Source organism: Phascolarctos cinereus, unplaced genomic scaffold (assembly GCF_003287225.1).
Source record: "Phascolarctos cinereus isolate Bilbo 61053 unplaced genomic scaffold, phaCin_HiC Scaffold_1;HRSCAF=81, whole genome shotgun sequence".
NCBI classification, from domain to species: domain Eukaryota; kingdom Metazoa; phylum Chordata; class Mammalia; order Diprotodontia; family Phascolarctidae; genus Phascolarctos; species Phascolarctos cinereus.
The window spans coordinates 290,379,302-290,398,443 of NW_027555514.1; the positions used below are offsets into that span (position 1 = coordinate 290,379,302).

A 19,142-nucleotide genomic window follows, 5' to 3' on the forward strand; every position below is an offset into this window, starting at 1 on the left:
CCTTCGTTAAGGCTTTTCAAATGCTTACCTCAAAGCAACCTTGCAAGAATGAATCTCATATCAGCTGAATGACAAGGGGAAAATTACTTAATCTTTCTTGGCCTCAGTTTCTGCAACTATAAAATGGGCATCTTAATAACAGTAATAACTGCCTCACAGGATTGTTTTAAGCAAAGGATTAATCAATCAAAAGCATTTTTAAAGCACCCATTGTGTGTAAAGACAAAATTGAAACAGCCCTTTCCCTCCAGGAGTTTGTGATCAGTTAGGGGAAATCATGTCCAATCAAAGGAGACCTTGTGTGTAAAACACTTTGTAAACATTAATGTGCTTTAAGATTGCCATTAATTATTTTTGTCAGAACTGTTATTGTGGCTGTGGGGGCAGTGTTTGTGAATCATGGTTCAGCACATCATACCCAAACAAAAAATTTCCATAGGGCTGGGGCAGGATGTTTTCTGAGGTTATTGGAACACACTATTTCATAGTCAGAAACAAATGGAGAAAGTTAACAGTCAATATCCCTGGTTCCACATACACACACCTATCTGTCTATCTAGCTATATCTATCTATCTATCTATCTATCTATCTATCTATCTATCTATCTATCTATCCTTACAAATACGTGTCTATATGTATATACATATATACATATTTATGCACAGACATCTATTTATCTATCCATATCCATCTATATGTCTATACTTACATATGTGTGTATATGTATATGCACAAATACATATTTATGTATCCATGTGTACACACACACACACACACACACACACACACACACACACACACACACACACATCTCCCCTTCCCAATGCCCTCCACAAATGGTCATCCAACCTTCACTTAAAGAAGTCCAGTAGTAATAACTCACCACTCACCTGGGGTGCTTGTGGCACAGTGGATAGAACACTGGGCCTGGAGTCAGGAAGACCTGTATTCAGATCTGACCTCAGATGCTAGCAGTGGGACTCTGGGCAAATCACTTAAGTGCTGTCTGCCTCAGTTCCCTGAATTGTTAAATGAGGGTAAAATAGTTCCTACCTTCCAGGGTTATTATGAGAATTCAATGAACTTTTAGCACAGTGGGTGGAACATAGTAGACAATAAATGCTTCCTTCCTTCCTTCCTTCCTTCCTTCCTTCCTTCCTTCCTTCCTTCCTTCCTTCCTTCCTTCCTTCCTTCTTTCCCTCCCTCCCTCCTTCTTTTTTTTCCTTCCTTCCTTTCTTCCTCCCTCCCTCCCTCCCTTCCTCCTTCCCTACCTTCCTTCCTCCCTCCCTCCTTCTCTCCTTCCTTCCTTCCTTCCTTCCTTCCTTCCTTCCTTCCTTCCTTCCTCCTTTTCTTCCTAGTAAGTCATTCTTGATTACTGTACTTTTAATTGTTAATATGCATACTGCTATAGAATAAAAAAGATTTCCCTGCAGGCATCAAGGATCAGTGCTGGGTGAAATAATGAAGAGCAAAATGAGTAGAACCAAGAGAACATTGCACACAGTAATAGCAATATTGTTTTAAGAATGATTTTGAGCAAGTTACACATAGATTTGCAGTTTCCTGTACAATCATCTTATTTTATTGTATTATGTTATGAAAATGCTTGTTTTATTCCATAAATTTAAAATAATATAAAATAAAAAGGATCAATGCTAGGTCTGCCCTTAGGGGTAGGGTAGAATAAAATCCAATCCCTTTTCCAGCTGATGGTCTTTCAAGCAAATATTTATCTCCCACTTCAGGTCTTCTCTTTCCCAGGCTTCCCACCCCCTGTCCCTTCATGTGCCCTGGCACTCAGTCCTTTCCCCTTCTCTAAATGAGCTCTAGTTCAGATGGCAGATGACACTACCAATGTGTTCAGGTAGGGCAGAGGACAGAAGGAACATTGCCTCCCTTACCCTGGACACTCTGCCTCTATCAATAAAGATACAGATGACAATAGCTTCTTTGGCTGTCTTGTCACACCTCTGGTTTATCTAGAACATTAGGATCACAGAATTGAGAGCTGAAAGGAACCCCAGGAGAACCATCAGCTCTAACCCATAAAAAAAAAAGGAAGCTACAATAATACCCAGCAGGCAAATGGGCATACAGACTCTGCTTGTGATTTCAGACCACTACCACATCCAAATGGCTTTCACATATGCTGTTTTATAGTGGAGTCTCTCACCCATCCTCCACTTGAGCAGCTGATATTTTTAACCCAAGTGCAGTACTTGACACTGATCTTTTAAAAACCTAAGGAATGAAAAAAAAATCCCTAAGGAATGTCCTTCTCCAGTTCCCCATGCTTACATGGAAGTAGCCCTGGGTCATCAAAGGCTATGGAATAGGAGTTCAAAGTTTGGCAATATCCTGACATGTTAGAGCATGGGTTCCAGTGATAAGCAGGGGGTCAGGTTTCCAAGGATCGGCCAAGAGTGCTCAGCCACAACAATTCATATAGACCTTCTCCAACAGTATCGATGATCTTGGATGGATGTTGGCACTGATGAATTCATGAATTCTTCAAGAATAGAAGTTGAATGAATATGGAGCAAAAGTCACCACTAGTGTTGTCCAATTTAAATGTGTGGATGTGATTTAATGAGGTCCTATTGGAGCAGTAATTAGAGCCTCAGCAGGAAATCATAATGACAAACCCTAACAATGATAACTAATAGCCAGGAGTGCTGGGGGTACTGTCCGTAGCAGTGGTCTCGGCTGCTTATGGCTCTGGGATTCCCAGGGCTCTGCAACTGAGCTCACATAACTTGGGAAAGAAACCAACCCAGAGTATACCCTACTGGTCTCATCATACAGTGTCAGATAGAATGGAAAATATCAAATTCCATTTCAAACTAAGTCTGCTGTCTTTAGATTTGGGACACAGCAGGCAGAGTGGCTAATAGTCCCCATTGTTGAGTTTGCAGGGATTTATTGAGGCCCAAAATGTTAATCCAAAAAGGACTGCCATAGCTTGGTGATATTGTTTCAATTTCTTCCCAGACAGCAGGACCTCTCTTGTTGATTATAAATAGCCGGGCAGAATTTCCGATGTGGCATCTCGTTGCCCAGAGTTAAAGAAGAAAGCCATTTCCATCTAATCCAGGCCTTGGAGGCCTCTATTTTCCCACCTAGAAAAGACTCTTTCCACTTTGGAAATGATTGCCATGCACCAGCATTCAAGTTGCCTCCTCCAGCCCTTTGTTGGGGCAGATTCCCCTGTAGGGACCTAGATGTGGAATCCCCAGAGCCACGAAGCCCTCCTTCACTGTGAGAGATGCTCCCACATGTTGAAGCTGCTCACGCTCACCAAGCCAAAGTTCTTCACAATATTTTCAAAGGAATGGAGATGTTTTTAATGTCTTACAGGAGGAAATATGATGTGGGTTTAATATTGCATGATGAACTAACAACCCAGCCTTGGGAAAATATGCTTTATGCACGCAAATGTAAAAAGGCCATATGCTGCAGTCAAGTTTCACTGTTGACCATAAAGTATATTGTAATAGAAGTTGTAAAGCCAGCCCAGAGTGGGGAATTTCAAAAAGGAAAAAAAAATAGTACAGAGTTGGTGAGGAACAGAACTTCCAAAGAAACATGTCTTGATAACCAAACAAGACAGCCCTGCCTTAATCATTGGACCCCAAATCTAGAGCTGGAAGAGCCTCCAAGGCCAGCTTGTCCAACCTCCTTATTTCATAGTTGAGGAATCAGAGATCCACACAGTTGACATGACTAACCCATGCAGCAGAACTAGGATTCGGATTGAGCTCCTCTGGCTCTGAGCCCAGGGCTCTGTCCCATAGATCATGGATAGGTTTACAAGGGAATTACTGTTACCATCTATAAGTCTGAGTCCAAAAGACCAACTTGGCAGTGAAAAGGCAGCATGCAGTGACCATGAGGAGAAGAACCCTAGAATGGGAGTCAGGATAGACCCAAGTGCAATTAGCCATCTTGAGACTCAGCTATTTCCTCTATAACATGTGTGAACTGCCTGTTCATGGGGATATTGTGAAGACAGGACTTCATGAGCCCTAAATGCCAAAGAACAAGGAGTTTTCATTATTTGTGCCTCTGGAGGGACATCAGAAATGGAGCCATGGCCAGTACGTATGGCATCCTGGGAGAGCTGTGAGAAATTAGGGCAAGTAGTATTAATGGCCCTCCAATAACATGTCATTGATAATGTAGAAATGATACAAGAAGGAATTAAAAGAAAAAGAGTTCAGCAGGGGAAATTCATTAAAGCAGGGGCTTGTGGGGGACCTTTTGCACCTTGATGTATTGGCACCCACAGATGAGTTCCCAGTGTCTGCACACTAGTCACAGCTTGGGCTTGGGGGGTGGAATTAAATGAGAAAAGGGCTGAATGATTTCAAAAGATGCTAATTTCTGCAATGGAGAGGAGACAAGGGAGAGGAAGAGAGATACAGCAAGAGAGACAGAGACAGAGAGAGAGATGGAGGAGAAAATATCTGCTATCAGTCAAAAAGTATTGAAATGGACAAATAACTATAATACAAGAGATATTCATTATTTTATTTGAGGCATTTGGGGACAGTGGATACAGAAGTGGCCTTGGATCCAGGACATCCTGGGATCAGTTCCTGCCCCTGAAACATATTATCAGTGTGACCTTGGGGAAGTCTTAGCGATCTAGGGAAGTGTCTATGACCATAAGTTGCAGAGCAGGTTCTGACTTGCGTTGGAAGAAGGAATTGCCTTCCCCAATGAACCCCACATCCAGCTCCTTTGCTTAAATTGAATACAAATCAGAACTGGTAAATGTCCTTCAAGTTTCAACCATGCCATTTGCTTGATGTGAGGCCTTGGATAGTGGGGTTGGATAGTGAGTTCTCTGTCATGTGCGGTGTTCAAAGACCCTATTGCTAGGGCTACTACAATAGTCACTGAAGCTTCAGGTATAAGTTGAGCTCAAGAACTCCTTACTTTTTCAGTGCTGGAAAGAAAGAAGGGCCTGAGATGCCCTGGTTCCTTGGCTAAGAAATTTGAAAATCTGGGTAGAAGACAATCCTGAGGCTTAAGGAATAAACCTGACCCCTTCTCCTGTCCATATGCCTTTCCTCCTATATCATAATTATCTGGGTTTGTCCCTGCTAGGCTATGAGCTCTCAGGGCAGGGACCATGAATGCCTACCTCTCTGTCTCCTACAGCACTGAAGGGAACATTGTCCATGTGTGAGGCACTCCATAAATACTCAATCAATAAATTGCTGACAAATTCAAATGCACCGTGCAATTAAGCACTGGATTGTTTTGCAATCACAGGATCTTCTAGGTGAAAAGGACCTCAGGGAAATCTAGTAAGCCTGTTCCAGAACAAAAATCCCCTAATGAGGGTTTATTCAGCCTTTGCTTGCAGATGCCAAGATGAGGAAATCACTCTCTGCTGGCCTCCTGAGATGGGCCATGGACATCGAGGGAGGGAGAAAATATGAGATGGAGGGAGAGATGGATCAAGCAACCCACAGATATTGGATAAGTGTCTTCCAGATGATGGACACTGGGCTGGGCTGGGGGGATTCCAAGATGAAACAGAGTATTCCCTGGCCTCAATGAGCTTAAATTGGATATGGATATTGGATCATGTGAGCCTATGAACCAATAATGAGACACATGATATACGGAAAATGAATACAAGGTAGTTTGGGGAGGGAGGCACTATCATCTGGGGCATTACAAAAAGCTTCATACAGAAGGGGGTACTTGAGGTATGTCTCCAAAGGAACCTGGGATGACGAGAGGCAGAGGCAAGGAGGGAAAACATTCCAGGCCTAGGGGGAAGCCAGCTCCAAAGCAAGGAGATGGGAGATGCAGATGTGTGTGTGTGTGTGTGTGTGTGAGTATCTATGTATGTGAGTGTGTGCTGTGGTGTGTGTGTGTGTTTGTGGTATATGAGTGTAGTGTGTGTGTGTGAGTATGTATTTGTGTGTGTGGTATCTGTGTGGTGTGTGTGTCTGTAAGTGTATATGTGTGTGTGGTGTGTGTGTGTTTGTGTGTATGTGTGTTTGTGGTATATGAGTGTAGTGTGTGTGTGTGTGTGTGTACATGAGTGTGTATTTGTGTGTGTGGTATGTGTGTGGTGTGTGGAGTGGTGTGGTGTGTGTGGTGTGTGTGTGAGTGTGGTGTGTGAGTATGTGGTGTGTGGGGTGTGTGTGTTTGTGTGTATGTGTGTTTGTAATATATGAGTATAGTGTGTGTATGTGAGTGTGTATGTGTGTGTGTGGTATGTGTGTGGTGTGTGTGTCTGTGAGTGTGTGAGTTAGTGTGTGGTGTGTGTTATATGTGTGTGTGGTGTGTTTATTTGTGTGTATGTATGTGTGGTGTGTATATGTTTGTGTATATGTGTGCTAGGTATGTGCAGTGTATGGTGCGTGTGTATGTGTGTGTGGTGTGTTTATTTGTGCGTATGTGTGTTTGTGTATATGCATGTGTGGGTGTGGGTGTGTGTCTGTGGGTGGTGGGTGCAGCAAGCGGTGAAATGTGGAGAAAGAATGTGCGGAGGAGGATAATGTGTGAGAAGAATGGGAAGGAAAAAGGGACCCGGATGTGAAAAGTTGTAAATGTCAAAAAGAGTTTTTTTTTTTTCATCTTGGGTACAATGGGGAGCCACTGGAATTTACTGAGTAGGGGAGGGCACGGCCAGATCTGTGTTTGAGGAGCATCACATTGGTGGGTGACCAGATGAATTAGGGTGTGTGGGGGAGACCAATTAATTAGAAGGCTATTGCGATAGTTTGGGTAAAAGAGAGAGGCCTGAATTAAGTGTGTGGCTATGTGAGGAGAGAAAAGTGAACACACACAAGAAAGGGGGAGAGAATAATCATTTATATAGCACCTGCTGTATGCCAGATGCTGTGCTATGCACTTCACAAACATTACCTCTTTTAATCCTCGCGACAACCTTGTGAGGTAAATGCTGTTGTTATCCTCATTTTACAGTTGAGGAAAGTGAGGCCAGCAGAAGTTAAGTGACTTACCGGAATCACACAGATAGTAAGTGTTGGAGGCTTGATTTGAACTCAGATCTTCTTGACTTTAGGTCCAGCACTCTACAACAGTGGAGTAGAAACAGGGGCTACTAAATCCTACAGAAGGATCTCTGTGGGCTAAATATTGACTCAGAAAATCACATATTAAGATTGTCTATGTCCTATTGTATTTTTATTAAATATTTCTCAATTACATTTTAATCTGTTTAGGCACAGATTAAAATGTAATTGAGAAATATTTAATAAAAACACAACGCTTGACGCTTCTGGTACAGACAAAGAAGTTACAAGATTTGACAAAACGTTGATCATGTGGGGTGAGATTTCAGAGACTGTAAGCCTAGTGGACTGGTAGGGCTGGTGGTGTACTTGAATGGAACAGGAAAATTCCAAAGAAGGGAAATTTGGGGGAGAAGATAATAAGCTTGGTTTGGGGCATGTTGAGCTCAAAACCTCTCTGGGACATCAAGTTTACAATGTGTCATCAACACTGGGCAAGTCACTTGCCTGTTTACCTCAGTTTCCTCATCTCTAAAATGAACTGGAGGAAATGGTGGACCAGCCCAGTATCTCTGCCAAGAAACCCAAATGGGGTCATGGAGAGCGAGACACGACTGCAAATGACCCAAAAATAGATCACCGGGGCTGATGTATAGAATAGAATGTGGGGTTGAATACAGAAACCTGAGTCATCTGCACGGAGGTGATATTTGGATCCATGGTGGTAGATGAGAGAAACGTGAGGCTGTGTGTTGGAGGCAGGCTTTGTGGAGTTCATGGGAGCTGAGCTGGGCCTTGAAAGATTTGCTGTGTCTCCGTGGGCTGGGTGGTCAGTAGTGGTTGGGAGGATTTTAGGTGGGGGAGGAGAATGAGCCATGTGAGCCACAGCATAATGATGGAAGTAATCAGTGCATAGAGCAGCATTATAGAAGAAAAGAGAGTAAGTTGACAAGAAATGAGAGGTATGTTTAGACAGGTAAGATGGCACCATTAGTGGCCTTGGATGCTAAGCAGAGAAGCTTAGTCATTACTGATTCATTTATTTAATGAGAAACTTAAGAATGCTTTCTACATGCAGGGCCCTGGACAGTATTCTGGGACGCAGAATTGTCAGTGCACCCGCAGGCGAGGCCACAAGCAGCTGTAACATAATAATTGTTCCTTCAATTCAATTAAATGCAGATTACTGGATGGTAAGGACACAGTGTCATATCTGGGCTCTGCGGCTTACTAGCTGTGCGTCTCACCTAAGTCACTTCAATCCTCAGGGCTTCCAATTCCTCTCACATCTGTAAAATGAATAGGTTTGATCCCTACTGACATTTCTAGATCAACATTTCCTTGGCCTTTGTGTGGAGGGGGGTGGAGGGTATCAGGGCAGGCTCCTTGTGGGAACCAGCATCTCAGCTGTGTCGTGTTGGCAAAGATGTGTGGGCTCCCAACAGCCTACGGCAAAAGGCTTCATGGCACAGTCACGAGGGAGCCATTTTAGAAAGTCTTAACTTTGAATTTAATGAACACACAAACAAGAACAAAAATAACATTTTATATGCAAAACAGAACAGAAAAAGAGGATTACATGTGAAAACACAAATGCTTATTACATGCAGCTTGCTTCTTTTTTAAAAAAGAATATCATAAATTCATTATGTTGCTTTCAATTGTTTGTATATTTCTTTCTAAACTTTCATAATTTTTCTTACATTAAGAAATGGTGTAATGACTTGGTAATGACCTATTTTTTTAGGGGGAGAGAGCTATGGTATTGCTAGCTTTTCTTCCCTAGAACCCCCAAGCCAGCACAAAAGAAAAACACAATGCTTGTGACAGAGCAGAGCAATCAAAACAGATCTACACATTTGCCATGTCCAAAAGTGTACATCCTGCTCTGCAAGGGTCATTCATGCACCCTTATCAGGCCATGGGTAGTAGGCTTGGTCACTGGTCTCTGGAGTTGTGGCTGATTGTTGCCTTGATCAGTTTCCAAGTCTTTCAGAATTGCTTTTTTTTTCCTTTACAATGTTATTGTTACTTTATAAATTGTTCTTACTTCCTTACATCAGTTGATACAAGTCTTCCTGGGTTTTCACCAAACTGTCCCTTTCATTGTGTCTTATAGTACAATCATCTTCCATTAAGTTCATATACCATCATTTGTTCAGCTATTAAATAATTAAATAATGATTGACATTAAATCTGTTAATTAACATTTAATTTATTAATATTAAATAATGAATTATTAAATTGCATTACAATTATTTTCCTCCAGATGAATTTCATTATTTCTTCTAATGCTTTTGTAGTTTGATTGGTATGTAATTGAATAAATGAATTAATTTAGGGAGTATTGTAATTATGTTTTGCAGTAGTTATCAATAGATGCTTGAATGCCTCTACTACATCTGGAGGCCACATTTCCTTCTGTTGTTACTGGTTTTCCTGTTGATTTTTCTGTTTATGTTCAAGCTCTTTGAGTTTTCTTCTTGCTGAAATCTTTGGTAACATGAGTGTCTTTCCACCATCTCACCTCTCTCCCCATTTCCTACCCCCCTCATTTTATCACTCACTTTTTGACTTCCTCCTCTCTGATTTTAGTTTCTTTGGGGGTTGGATCTCAAATCATCTCAGACTTCTCCCATGATGGGCAGTTTACAGATCACCAGCCTAGGTCTCTGCCCCTAGTGATTTTTGGGTATTGCCCTGGGCAGCTAAGTGGTGCAGTAGATGGAGCACTAGGCATGGAGTCAGGAAGATCTGAGTTCAAATTCAGCCTCAGACGCTTACTAGCTTGTGACCCTGGGGAACTCATTTAACTGCTATTTACTTCAGTTCCTCATTTGTAAAATGGGGGCATACTAGAGAACGAAATGGCAAACCACTCCAGTATCTTCGCCAAGAAAAACCCTATGGACAAAAGGCTATGGGGTCACGTAGAGTTGGCCATGACTGAATGACTGAACAAGAACAACAGTTGGCCTTTGTGAGCTTCGGTGCTCTGCCCTCAGGTCTGGTGGAGTGCCGCACAGTCCCTTCCATGCACGACGTCCTCTCCTGGTGACCTTTCTCTAGCCTGGCACTGCAAGCTCAGAGCCTGTGTTTCCTGGCAGCAGCAGGTCAGTGCTTTGCAGCTCTGGAGCTTCTGGCAACCCAACAGGCTTTGGCTCCTTCTGGGCTATGGCCACGCTGGCTGTCAAATCCTGAGCAAACTTCAGCAGCCTGGAGCAAAATGATCAGGGGTACTGGAAAGATGGCAGGGGCCCCAGAGTACGGGGCTGGGTTTTGATGTAAGCCTGTGTCATGTCCTTGGTTCTGCTAGTGCAGACTCAATCCCTAGAGCATGGGCATTGGGGGAGGGGTGTTGAGGAAGCTCAGGGTCAGTGACCATCACTTCCTAAGTCTGGGGTTTATTTGTTAACCTTCTTTTGAATTCTGGGTGTCCTAGACAGCTGAAGTTGCTTTATCTTCAGTATACATACATATATATATATATACAGAGAGAGAGAGAGAGAGAGAGAGAGAGAGAGAGAGAGAGAGAGAGAGATTTGACAAGACATGAGGATCAGAGAAAATGTCAAATATTCCATCTTCTTGTTCTCATGATCCAGAAGTCCCCGTCATTGTTATGATGTTGGCATGAAGATTTGAGTAATTAATATGACTAATTTTATTTAGTTCTATACTTATTTCTATAAAAAGTGCCTCATAGCTGTATTTTTATAGTTCACGTGTGTGATCTTTAAGAGTATGTGTACTCTTAAACATTTTATAATTCTATAGCCATTTTTAATGAATATTCTCTTTCTGTTTGACTTCCTTGGTAATATATAAAAAAAGATCACTGATGACTTGTGTGAATTTATTTTGTATAGTGAATTTTTTTAAACTATCACTTTAATTATTGTGACTTTTTAAGTTTTGCCTCTGTAGGATTCTTCACGGAGGCCATCTTATCATAAGCAAAAAGTGGTAACTTTGTTTCCTTTTTGCTTTTGCATATGTCCTCTATTTCCTTACTCTTATTGCTGTAGCTAGCATTTCTTTTTATTTGTTTATATTCATTACTTATTTTAAAAATTCTTTTCTTTTAAAATTTTGTTCTCAAGATTCTTTTCCTCCCTTCGCACCCCCACTGAGACATAAAACAATGACTCAATGATGCCTGTGAAATCATGCGCAATGCGTTCCATAGCAGCCGTGTCACCAAAAGGCAGAAGCAACGAGAAAATTACCCTTCAGTTTGCGCTCAGTTTATCAGTTCTCTCTCTGGAGGTGGATGTCATTTTCTCATCATGAGTCCTTTGGAATTGTGGGAAATTGGAATTGATCAGAATGGCCGAGTCTTTCACAGTTGATCATCATTACACCACTGCTGTCACTGTGTACAATGATCTCCCGGTTCTTCTCACTACACTTTGCATCAGTTCATACAGGTTGTGCCACGTTTTGCTGGAGCCACCCTCCTCATCACTTCCCACAGCATGATAGTACTCCATCATACTCATATGCCACAACTTTGTTCAGCCATTCCCAAATTGATAAGCATCCCTTCAGTTTCTGATTCTCTGCCATCACAGAAAGAACTACTACTACACATGTTTTTCTACATATAGGTCTTTTTTTCCTTTTTCTTCGATCTATTTAAAGCATGGACCTAGTGGTGTTATTCCTGGATCAAAGGTCAGATAGAGTTTCAGATTGTTCGGCAGAATGGTTGGACCAGTTACTCTCCCACCGGTAGTTCATTAATGTGTCTATTTTCTCTCATCCCTTCCAGCTTTTGTCATTTCTGAGAGGTGTGAGATGGTACCTCCTCAGAGTTGTTTTAATTTTCCTTTCTCTAATCAATAGTGATTTAGAGCATTTTTTATGTGACTATAGATAGCTCTGACTTTTTCTTCTGAAAATTACCTATCCATATCCTTTGACCATTTATCTATTGAGTAAGAGTTCTTCATTTTATAGATTTGAATCAGTTCTCTATATTTTTGATAAATGAGGCCTTTATCAGAAAAACTTGCTGAAAACATTTTTGATATTACTTCATTGTCTACAGTACTTTTTATCAAAATGTAGTTTCCCTGATCATCTCTTTCAATTAGATCTAATTTTGTTTTTGCTTTATGTGAGATTATGATTGCTACTCCTGCCCTCTTCACTTCAGCTGGAGCATAATAGACTGCTTCAGCCCTTCATTTCACTCTGTATGTGTCTTTCTGTCCCAAGAGTGTCTCTTGTACAAAACAAATTTTTGGATTTGAGTTTCCAATCTATTCTGTTATCTGTTTTGGTTGTATGGGTTAGCTCTTCCCACTCACATTCACACTTATGATTCCTAACTGTGCATTTCCCTCTATCCCATTTTCCTCTGTTTATCCTTCTCTCTCTCTTTGTATCCTGTCCTTCTTCAAAAGTCTTTCTTGCTTCTGACCACTGCCTCCCTCTCTCTGCCCTCCCTCTTATCATCCCCCATATTTCTTATCCCCTCCCCCTCCTATCTCCCAAGAGAGATTTCCATACCTAATTGAGTATGTGTATCTGTGCATGTGTCTGTGTACGCACATATAGGTACACATATGTACATATGAGCATATATGTATATTCTGTGTGTATATTTGTATGCGTGTATGTATGTATGTATATGTGTTCTTCCCTCTTTGAACAAATTCCAACGAGAGCAAGTTTCAAGCATTGCCTGCTACCCCTACCTCCCCATTTCCCCCTCCCTCTAAAAGTCTTCCTTGCATATCTCCTTTATGTGAGGAAATTTGCCACATTCTACCTCTTCATTCCCCCCTTCTCCCAGTGCATCCCTCTTTCTCACCCCTTCATTTTTTGGAGATCATTCCAACTCACAATTGACTCACATCCATGCCCTCTGTCATTTTAACTGCCCTAATAATGGAAAGTTCTTAGGAGTTACGTGTATCATCTTCCTATGTAGGAATGTAAACAGTTTAACTTTATTGATTATCATATTACATATGATATATCACATACATGATTGATACATTACATAATTATTATTATTGCCAGATGTTGGGCAGGTAGGTCGGAGGGCAGAGATATTGGTGGGAGTTCCACAGGCTGTGATGGTGTGAGGAGGGGTAGTGGCTTTGGGAATGGAAAGATGGAGGCAATGAGTTCATCTAGGTGATCTTTGGATGAAATTCGTTTTCCAAGATGATGACTCCCTTTCTGCCTGTACTTTGGATGTGAAGACACAGAGTGTGGACTGTTCAAAGTCCCACATTGATATCATAGCCTTTTGGCTGAATTAACACACCAAAAACTCTCCTTGCCTATCTTGATTCCTACCTCAGCCCTCTCCCTGGGGGGGGGGGGGGTCGGGGAGGGGAACTGTCTGAAAAAAATTGGACACAATTCCAAGAAATGAGAGAAAAAATAAAACTAAGTTAAACAAAGCCAAAACTAAACCTTCAGGCCAACCACTATTTTAAAAATTGCAAATTGGTTGTTAGTGACTTAAAATTAAACTGTTGCAGCAGCACCAGGCTAGAGGCAGGGTTTCCATGGTGATGCTTTCTGGAGAGAGGATGGCCTGCAGGGCTGCTTGCCCTGATACAATCTGGGATTCCCTTTGACTGCATCAAACCACCTTCCTTGGCAGCTTGGGAGGGAGAGATCAGGCCGTAGGTGGTGCTCCCAGAGTGGACAAATGGCGGTGCAGGCTGAGCCTCCATCACGTCTCTAACAGGGCAGGCTGGATCTGCGGACAGGGAGTCATCCTGATGCTTCAGCCCCGACCCATTTGATTTTCTTAAGTTACCCAAGAAGGTAGTTTTCATCTTATCCTGTCCACGGCAGAGGAATTGAGGAGACCGGACCACACCAGTATTTTGGGGCTGCGATTTCAAGGACGTAGATCTTGCTTAAAGTCCTCCTGGTCATTTCGGGGGTTCTTCTGTATTCCACTTGAGAATAAACTTCTTGAGGTCAGGTCCTATGTGACTGTTTCCCCAGGGCCTAAACTGATAGTTGATATATAGTAGTCACTCACTTAGTGAACAAACACTTATTAAGCCCCCACTGTGTGCCAAGAATGAAGTGCTGAAAAGACCGTGAGACACTAAAAAGCCCTGCCCTCAGGGAGCTCACCGTCTCGCGGAAGAGACACCGCGACAATCTGCGGGCACACACAGAATACATGTAGAGGAGATGGGAGGACATCTTAGAGGGAAGGCACTAAAAAGGGAGGCGGGAGGGAGGGAGCAGAGACCAGGAGAGCCCTCGGACAGAAAGGGTGACTGAGATGCTGTGGAGGCAGGGAAGGTGGGAGCCCAGGGGAGAAGGGAGAGGGCATTCTGGGTGGGGAGTTACTTAGTAATCAGCTCTTGGTCATTGAATCGATTAATGCATGTTGGTGAAAAGCAAATTCCTTATGTCTCTTACTAGGATAAACTCTGCTTAGCCATTCAGAGATCAAAAATGAAAGCCTAAGTGACTATGAGATGAAGTCCCAAGGCCTACAGCAGGGGTCGCATCCACTTCCCCATTTGACGGGATGTAGAAAGAATGCAAACAGTTAGAACGTGGTGCAAGTCTGAGGACAAACATCCTCCAACAGGGGACTGGCTGCTGGGGAAGATGGATTATTTGATGCATCGAGGCTGCGCCAGGCGGAATGAGGAGCCGCGCAGAAAAAATGCTGGGAAGCAGATTTCGTGAAGAACGAGAAACAAAGGCCACCCTCAGAATCGAGGTGCGGGGAAGTGAGCCGGCCTGCCCCCGGGCTGCTGGGCTCCATCTCCAAGGAGACCTCTGGCCACACACAGCCTGTCAGGCGGGGGATGTTGGCTGGATGACATAGGCTGCCTCTGGGTTGTCTGCCAGCTCGGAGACGTCACGAATCTTGTGATTCTCTGAGAAATGGTCCCATGTGGAAAAGCTGCTTCGTGAGACCAAGCTTCAGCAGTGGGGCTAGGGCTGGACTTGAAGGGGTCTCTCCTCTCCTCTCCTCTCCCTCTCCCTCTTCCCCTCCCTTCGCCTCCCCTCTCCTTTCCCAGAGGAGCATGAAGTATGGATAAAAGGCCATTTTATATGATTTTCCTGAGGGTTCTTATCCTTCATCATATACCCCCACCCCCAGAGGAAATTTCCCACGTATAGAGAATTAGGGGGCTCCCTGCCCATCTCCTGTTAACCTGCATAACTTCCTTGCCAGCCCAATGCCCCAGCAAGCCCCAGTGTTTAGGCACCTGAGCCCCAGGCAATGGGCAGGAATGCACAGGCCATGCAGGTCCTCAGACCCTTCTCTGCCTCTTCACTTGCACAGGCCACAGGCAAACTTGGGTCTCTGTGCTGCCTCCTGTATTGTATTGGAAGAAGACAGTGGAACCCATAAAGAGAAAGTGACTTGTTTAAGCTTGCATCCAGAGGAAACTCTAGACCTAGAATGTGAATGCAGGCAGCTACCTCTACCTATCGATTCTAAATCCAGGTTACTTTTCTTGACTGTGCTATACAATGGCCATGATAATACAGTAAAAAGCTAGGATGGAAAACTAGGCTCTGCCTCTCCCCTTGCTATGTAGTTTTAAAATTCAAAGCAGTAGGGTCAGTGAGCAGCCATGTGTAGGAGGAAAACAAATGGTCAATAGAAGCCAGAAGGGAAAGAACCCTGGATCTGTACCCAGAAAATCTGATTCACATACTAATTGGATGCCCTTGGGCAAGCTAAATCCCTTTTCTGGGCTTCAGTTCTTCATCTGCATGTTCTAGATATTAGAACTACCCAATAGCAGATCAATCTGATAGGTAGTGAGCTCTCCATCACAGCAGGTATTCAAGAAGAAGTTAGACATGGCTGTTATAGAGAAGGCTAGAGTAGAGGACCTCTAGTGGGGCAGTAGAAATACACTTGTTTCATTCCTGGGATCTTATGTTGTTGTTCAATTGTTTCAGACTCTCTGTGACCCCATTTAGGGTTTTTCTGGCAAAGATACTACAGTGGTTTGCCATTTCCTTCTCCAGCTCATTTAACAGATGGGGAAACTGAAGTAAACAGAGTTAAATGACTTATCCAGGGTCACACAGCTAGTAAGTGTCTGAGGCCAGATTTGAAGTCAGGTCTTCCAGACTCCAAGCCTGATACTCTATCCACTGCACCACCTAGCTCTTCTATATCTCCTCTATAATCAGACTCTCAGGTTTAGGACTAAACTGTTAATTTTCCACGCAGTTTCTGATGGCAAACAGCCAGACTCTGTGTTGTATTTTTCATTGGAAGCACTCTAGCATTTTAGTTAAATAAGTAACTAATGATTTCAGAGCTTAAATGATAGGGAAGAGATGATAGATTGATCTGCTCCTCTGCCCCTATATTTTTAAGCCTGGTCCCCTGGCAGCATAGCCCTAAGAGGCCTAGTGACTCTGGATCCTGGGTCCTTGGGCAGGTGGCAGGAGGGGTATGTGCCCCAGTCCTGGCGGAGGGTGGCACTGTGCCAAGAGGCCCCTTCCACCCAGTTCTGTGAATCTGATTTCCCTTTAAGTCTGTGAATATTCTTCTTTTGGAGTCTTTTCAAATAAATCTGCATGAGCCAAAGGCAGAGGGTGCAGCCTGCAGAAGTGGATGGGCACCCATTTCCATCCTCTGAGAGCCATGAATTGACTACAGTCATGGCTCCATAGTTGACGCTGTGACCTGTCGACTAGGCTTGTGCTGCTGGCAATGGCTGGGTCAAGCTGCAGACTTCTCAAGTGAAAATGAGCCTGGTCCACGGTCCACAGCTTGGAAAATGACCCGGCCCTGGGAGTGGGTGTTGCTGCAGGCTTTTAGTGAGGACTGAGGAGAGTAATTAGGACAAAGGAGAAGGGACTCAGGCGCACACATTTACCGTCAGTGGAGCGGTGAGTTGTGAAGGGTAACTTCCAAGCTGGCAGCCTTGATAAGGAAGGATGTTTTCCACTAAAGCAAGAAATGAAAACAAAGGACTTTCCTGTCTCTGCCTCTTGGGGGCCTCCAGGGAGCCTCTGTACATGAGCCTGAGGAATTTTCCCCAAGGATCTTTGATCTGGAGCAAGGTGGGACCTTAGGGTTCAGCTAGGAGGGTGTCTTTACCTGGAGACTGTGAGTAGTGATGACGATAATACTGATAATGATAGCAGCAGCAGCAGCAGCAGCAATAATGATGAGGATGATGACTGCATTTCAATATAATCAGGGTTCCTTGGTAATCTGATGTGGATTTTTGTGGGACATGTTGAAAAGGGGGTACACTGAAAGGCAGCTAGGTGGCTCAGTGCATAGAGCACTGGGCCTGGAGTTAGGAAGACCTGAGTTCAAATCTGACCTCAGACACTTATTAGCTGTGTGACCCTGGGCAAGTCACTTAAACCAGTTTACCCTAGTTTCTTCATCCTTCAGATGAGCTGGAGAAGGAAATGTCAAACCGCTCCAGTGTCTTTGCCAAGAAAAACCCATGGACAAAGTTCATGGGCTCATGAAGAATCAGACACATAAATGATTGACCAACATTGAAAAGGATGATTCTGCAAAGGGGTCCCCAGCCTTCACTAGACTTACTGTCCTTTAAAGGGGTGAGCCCATGAGACACAAAAATGGTGAAGAGGCCTGAATTTAGTCCTACCCCCTTCTTTATAGCTGAGGATACTGAGATGCAGAGAGGGGAGGGAGGTGCCCAATGTCCTGGGGATGACAAGTGGCAGATCTGGGCTTAGATCTCAGTCTTGGGACTCAGGTTTAGCTGTGCAGCTTTGCTCATGTCCCTCATCCTTTCTGAGCCTCAGTTTTCTCATTTGTAAAATGAGAAAAAATGGTCCTTGGGTGGCCTAGGGAACAAAAGATAATATATGTAAAGTGATTCTTAATGACAAAGCTCTGTAGAATTATGTGATATTACTGCTATCATGTAATCTTGTTTACTGGACATTTAAAGTAGAACTGTATGTAGCAATCCACCCTATATGTATGTATCTGAGATAAGCACATAGTATAGAATTTGCTGAATATACGCTCTCATAATATTGCATTACTACCACATTATAGGGCGGGTAGGTGGAGCACTGGATAGAGCACTCCTCTGGAGTCAGGAAGACTTATCTTCCTGAGTTCAAATTCAGCCTCAGACACTTACTGGCTGTGTGACCTGGGCAAGTCACTTAACCCTGCTTGCCTCAGTTTGCTCATCTATAAAATGAGCTGGAGAAGGTAATGGTAAACTGCTCCAGTATCTTTGCCAAGAAAACCCCAAATGGGGTCACAAGAGAGTCGGACATGACCAACGTGACTGAACAACAATAATCATATAATCAAATATAACAATATGATCTGTAACCATGCAATGTTACTATATCATGATGTTTTAAATATTCTTCAGCCAGATTTTGGACTGTGCATATCCGCACAAGCCTTCTTAGCTCTGAGCTGAAAGCTCATCCCTGATCTAAGCTTTGCTCTCAGTCCTTTGATATTGGGGCTACTGTTGTAGGAAAGGCCGCTGGGCTGCCTATATAAGGACTACATTCTAATGCTGCTCTAACCCTGCTTCTCCATATCATTAACTCTGAATACAATCCTGTAGCCACTATAGGATCTTGCCCCCTTCAAGTCAAGTTAATTTAACATTTACTAACTCAAGTTGTATTTATCACATGCCTGCTCTTTGCCAGGCTCTGGGCTAAGTGTTAGGGAAGCAAAGAAAGGCAAAGACAGTCCCTGCTCTCACACTGCTCACAGCCTGATGTATTAAGGTTTTGGTTTTTTTCTGCCCGGCATGCCCTGGGTGTTGGAGAAACAGGACAAAAAGAGGAGCAGTCCCTGACCACAAGGAACTTGCATTCTGTTGGGGGGGGCAGAAAAGGTGGACACAGAAAATCACATGCTAAGCTTTTCAAAAGTAATTTTTCTAGGGGTGGGCATAGTTTGTTCATGAAGGGCAGGTTGTTAACAGCAGGGAAGGGCTGCAGAGGGCCCCATGGGAAAGCAGGGAAGAGTGGTATGGGGTGTGGACTAACATAGGAGGGTACTCCAGAACTTCATGGGGTGGCCAGGGCCAGATGTCTTGATCTAGGCAATTAATAACTCCTAGTCGCACAGATTCCAAATCTCAGGATAGGGCAGCAATAATAAATGAATACATAGATGAGGAAGAATATCA

At 43.3% G+C, this 19,142-nt stretch overlaps 1 pseudogene; it reads right to left on the minus strand.

Annotated features, from left to right (window-relative positions):
- Window positions 1-10,070: 10,070 nt before the first annotated feature.
- Window positions 10,071-19,142, minus strand: part of LOC110205957 (BCL2/adenovirus E1B 19 kDa protein-interacting protein 3-like pseudogene) — a 108,836-nt pseudogene continuing 99,764 nt past the window's right edge.